This window comes from Chamaea fasciata, unplaced genomic scaffold, assembly GCF_029207755.1.
Source record: "Chamaea fasciata isolate MVZ Bird 193981 ecotype frontalis unplaced genomic scaffold, bChaFas1.0.hap1 SCAF_1, whole genome shotgun sequence".
Lineage (NCBI taxonomy): Eukaryota > Metazoa > Chordata > Aves > Passeriformes > Sylviidae > Chamaea > Chamaea fasciata.
The window spans coordinates 128,185,333-128,191,332 of record NW_027094086.1 but is presented as its reverse complement, the minus strand read 5'-3'; positions in this window follow the sequence as shown (position 1 = coordinate 128,191,332).

Genomic DNA, 6,000 nt, shown 5'->3' with positions numbered 1-6,000 from the left:
AGCATCCAGAAAAGGAACTGTGTGGAAAAGGTGGCTTTGGCTTCCATTCATGGAAACAAATCAATCCAGAACTAAGGAATACAGCATAGACTAGATCCTGTCCATGGTTGTGCAGGCATCCAGGTGGTAACAAGAATATTGAACCTGTCCAAAATTGGTGAATATTGTGCATGGAAGTAAGACCAGCAAATATGAGCAATGCATTAAATGTGGTCACCATAATCCATGGAGACTTTAGTACCACTTCACACTGGATTTAGCAGGAGTCTTGTGCTTGAACTGGAACAGCATCTTGCACAACATAAGTGAGCGCTCCAAAGCTGTGTACAATTTTGCATGTCACTCCCTCACTTAGATTTCATCCCTTACAGAGGAGGAGGGAATGTGAGCAAAGGGATTTGACCCTAATGTCACAAACCTACTGCTCAACAATGGGCCTTTCACAGTGCTGTTGCAAGGAAGAAAAGGGGAGAAGGGAGATGGAATAACACAAACAAGCAAAAAATGGTAAGGTGTTACTTTTTCAGTCTGTGATTATAAAGATCTAAAAACTGTAGCAATTACTCCTCCTCATAGCAATAAAAAAGAAATCTGTGATAAAAGTAGTCTGATTATCAAAATATTGCAGGAAGTTCTTACCAGATCACATGCAGCAGATGAATCCTTCTGTACATTGCATAGCAAAGGGACAACTGTGGGCTGGATTTCCCTCCTCAAATAATTTCAGAGTGTCGGAATTGGCATTTGATTCCTGACTGGCAGCATTCAGGACACAGGACAAAACAGGAATGTGTATATCTGTGAAGCTGCTTTTTTGCATATGTCATCCTGGATTTTGGTTCTGAAAGGCTACATTCTATTGAGGGGAAAAAAAAAGTGCAAGAACAAGGAAATGTATTCCATAGTTTTCTGATATGTGTACCTTTTATAAACCGAGTTTTTATGGGATGTGAATTGTCATGTTAAACAGAGTGACACCTAACAATGAGTAAAAAATAAATCAGATGCAGATTTCTGGGCTGCTGTCCTATGTTACCACACCATCCATGACTTTCGCAAGTGGTCATTTATGTCAGTGGTTTTCACACTGCAGTAACTGGGATGAAGCCTGAAAATGGTCAGTGTGATACTCATATCCCTGTTCAGTGCTAATATAAACCCTCTGTCTATTATGCTGGCAGGTGGGTGCACCATGTGTCCATGGGTGCACTCCACAGTAATTCTGGGTAAAAATCACTCTGTGTTATTAGTTATTATCTTCCATCATTTGACTTTTGTTTACATTTCCTATGAATGTACTTACACAGAAATATTTTTAAAATATTTGTTTAGATAATAAAGGGTGAGCTTTGTTTTCGGTTTTTTTTGTTGGGTTTTTTTTTTTTCTTTCTTCCAAACCCCCAAAATCTGCTGACTGTCTTGACCAGACAAGAAGATGTTCACTGGTAACCTTCACTACCCCTCCAAAAAGCATTGCCCTGCCTGGGTTATTTTTTGTGACCTAAAGATAGCAACTTTAAACACAATTCTTTTAACAAACCAAAGACTCATGGAGGCATTTCTATGCTCATAATTTTCAGTGGATATAGGGGATTTTCTTGAATCCTTATTACAAATAAACATCTTCCACTTGGCCTATCATCCCAGACAATGCAGCCTTATGCTCATGCATGGGAGTTAGGGAGTAAAAATTGTGAGACATTCATTACTTAAACTTGAAATGAATCAACTAATTTTGCTTAATTTGGAAGAGTGAGAAAATACAGAGGGGCAGTTAAACACTTGAAAAATATTTATGAGGTCTCCAAAAGTAAAGGTGGGAGGGTTAAGCACCCTGCTTAAAAGCACAGTTGGAAGAACATTTGTCCTCAGGTGTGCCAGATCACTGCTATTTCCAGTTAAACAAAGTTAGGAGGAGCCTTTTACATAATTTTCTGCAATCCTGTCTTCAATACAGAGATCTGTTTGCATCTGTGGATGCATAAATATGTGCCTTCTCCATATACATTTGTAGAGATGAACCAGAGAACTTTGCATGCACAGAACTGCAGTCTCCATCTGGACACACCTCAGGAGTGAACTGCATTATTCATTTTGTCTGCTCACTTTGAGACATCCTGGAAGATCCTGCTTTTTGGGAGTATTGACCCTATGCCATCCTTAGGACACTTAATCCAGACTCTAGACGTGAAGAACACTCTTTCCCGCCTTAGAGCCTCATCTGTCAAGCCTAAAGACGAAACTCCCCTAGGACATGCAAAACTGGACACAGGAACACCCTGGATGAGAGGGTGAAGCAAGAAGAGGCAGGTAAGGATGCTGATGTTGAAACTACTCTCATCTTGCCTTGATCCCTTGTTGGTCCTGGGAAAATCTCTTCATTTTCTTCAGCACGGAGACACACCAGAGGAAGCGATGATTACTAAACAACAAAGAAGCCAACTGTGGAATGGCTAAACAACATAACCATGCTAATAATTTTTAGCGGTTTTTAGTCCTCATCTCCTTTAAAATACATTTTTTTCATCCTGTGGCAACACTCAACTGCCTTTCTCTGGTCCTGCAGTGTGGAACAATGCTGAGATTTGGCTTACTATCATCTGGAGATGAGATGAATAGAATAAAAAGCTTTCACTTTGCTAAATGACCAAATACAAGGAGTTGTCTTTGACCACTTCCCATCCTTCTCTATCCTGAAAAGAACAACCAGAAAATGGAACAGGATGTATGTAAAATATCCTTAAGCTTGTAAGCATCTCCTTGTAGTTGGTGTTCATATGACTTTAGAATGTTTCAGCATATCTTTAGTTCTCTTTGATACTTCTGAGGTTATATGGGTGGTTGCTGGCAGGATTACACAAATACAGTCTTCATAGCTCAGCAATCCTTGGATCCAGATTTGGAACTCAATGTGGGTGGCATAGGAGTAAAAGCCAATAAGAAGGCTAGGACAGTGTTGTTACTTTCAGAAACTAAATGACTCAGTACAGAGCCTTTGCAAGCAGCAATTAAAGAACCAGAAGAATGTTTTGTAACTACTAAAAAGTAAGAGGGGAAACCTCATTTTTTTGTAATGATGTTTTATTTTCATTCTTTAATGAATGTTTTAATCTTGCCTTAAGATATATTTCTGTTACTGAATGTCAGCTAGAGACAATCAGTATCTTTCAAGTCTTTTGCCATTAGGGCATTTCAACCTTTGCTGTGGGAACACCTTTCAGTTCATTTTAGGGTTAAGGCTTCAGATCTCAATAGCTGCACATTCCTGTTGCTGAGAAGGCCTATACAGGATATATAGAAAGCATTTACTAAAATTCTCATAGACTTTAGATTGATTTGTAGGAGTAATATATCTGATGATGATGACAACGATGTATTGTCCAAAAAGTTTTCAATAAAAACTGACACATTGATACAGTGCAAAATAATACAGAGTTGTCCAAACCTCAGAGACAGTATCAGCAATTGACTGAAGCGCTGAATTGAGACACAGGAAAGCCTTAAGTTGTTGTACCATCTCTGACACTGTCTTACTGAGGGCTAGGTTGGCATGATGACTCAGTTTCTCAAGTTTCCCATACGTTTAATGGTGATGTGGTACTCTCAGACAATCTCAGTGTACCTGGAGGCACATTTTGATAGGTAAGTTATTAAAGCAATTGGTGAGTGTCAAGTACACATGCACAGGACGCAGTTTATACTGTGGGAAGTACTGGGAAGAGTTACCAGAAAGAAAAAGAAAGGCACCATATTAAAAGCCTTAAAAATCTGATTACAAGTAAGCTAGGAAAAGTGATTTTGGTATGTTATTTCAGAATGTTACAGTAACAAAGCAGTTTTGTGTGCACTTGTGTATGTGTATATATCCGTGTCCATGGACATACGTGTGTGAGTTTGGAGAGGATTATGGGTGTAAGTACCTGTATATACATTTATATAAAATGTATATACATTTACATAAAAACAGGTATAAGCACATGTAGCACATACTACTTGTGTGGCACATCTGTGGCATATCTATTCCTTTGCTTGTACAGCAGCACATGCATCAAACAGACTATACTTGAAAAGGAATTGAAAGTATTTACTGACAGCAAAAGAAATTATTCATGTTCTAGTATCAGAAAAGTAATTTTTTATTTTGCTTTACTTTTTCTAAACCATCAGGTGTGTTAAATATTTCTCAAGTGGCTGTTTACCAAATTTCAATCATCTAGTTAGCTGAAGAATTAAGCTTTGGATCAGTCTGCAATTTACACATATTTCATGGGTTTCATATCCTCAGATTTCTCTGAGTTGTTTACAAAAAAAAAAAAATCAAGAATCAAAAATTGCTAGGCTATTCCACAGGGATGGAGGAGTTACTCCAAATTTACACTGTGAAATGTTCCAGTTATTGTCACGACTAAGTTTTCAAGACAATCATCACATCCCAGTGGATTTCCAAGCATATAAAATGCAGTTCTCCTGGGAAGGTTGAAAAGAAGGGGTGTTATCTGAAGACCTGTTAGACCAACTGACTTCAGACCTGCATGTATAATAATGCCTCTGGCTCTGGTGAGGTGTAACAATTTTCAAAACATGTTGGAGATGCCTGTGGATTTCAGAGCACTTTGAAATCCAAGGCTTAAAATGAGAAGGTTTGCTCCCAGGGCATAACTTTGAAAGTCGAGTGCAGGAAGACAGTAAATGAGTCCCAGCAAAGCCCTCTGGAAGCTGTGAAGAGTACAGTTTTGATATATTGAGCTGAACAGCAGAAGGTGTTACAATTCTTGTCCTTTTAAAGAACTTCTGAAGTACTGATCCCCTCAAGTACATATTTTGATATCACAGCCTGATATTTGAAACAGACACTGTACCCTAGACCTGGATGGGATTCTCCAATTTTTCAAGATGACAGAGCAATAATTTGAATTTTAGAGCTCACAGAACAATCATCTGTCCTACAGAATGTTGTTTTCACCATAAGCTCCAGGAGTACATTGCTGAATCATTAAACAGTTTGCTTTCAAGATTCATTGTCATGGATTTTAAAATGTACATTATCTTTATACCCTACAAATGAATATAAAAAAATTAAAACTTATATGTGGTAGCAAAACAAAATTGGAGAACAAACAATGCTAGGACACTTAGTAATTGCTATATCCCATCAGTGAAAATCTCCAGCTTTTTTCCTTTCAAGAGATTTTGACCATCCTACTGTCTAACACATTAGACAGAAACAGTTGAAATTTTTTCCCCTACATCTTGGTCTGTGTTTTCTATAGCACCTGGAGCTGTTACTGCTCCATAGCATTCAAGAACAAGTTAACTTTCAACATCTAAGTTTAAAAACAAATCTCAAAGAAGTAAAAAACCAAATGTCACTTCCACAAAGCAGCAAGCAGTTTGTGATCACTAACTTACTTGTCTCCCAGTCTAAAAATTATTCCTATGGCACCTTGCAAATAACTTTTGTTTTGGTTTAGGAGAAGTGAAAAACCATAATTCACAAAGCAACAGCAATAAACTCATTATTAAATACCACATCTCAGAGAGGTGATAATTTCTAGAAATGCTACCTTGTCTTTTGATCACCACTGATCCTGCCTTCAGGTGGTTTGGGGAGGGGGCGGAGGGAGGAACTGATTAACAGTGATAGTGGTGTTGGATTAAAAGAGTTTAAGGAACCTTGAGTATTTATTTAATAGCTTTTTTTTCATGTGGTATCCTAAGTTCTGTCCTGAATCCCAATCATTAACACAAGATGTTATATCAAGGAACTACATAGGAAAATCCTGACTATCAAGAAACGTAATTATAAATATTACCAGATCCAGTAATAAACCTTGGATGAGTAGCCATCCAGATACACCCCCAGTCTGCAGTGTGGTGCTGAGTTTAGGGCAGGGAACACAACAAAAGAGCACAAACAGTTTCAGAGCTACACAGTTTCATGTTGGATTTGTTTTCCTGATTGATTACAACATCAGAAACTGGATAGAGACAAGAGATGCC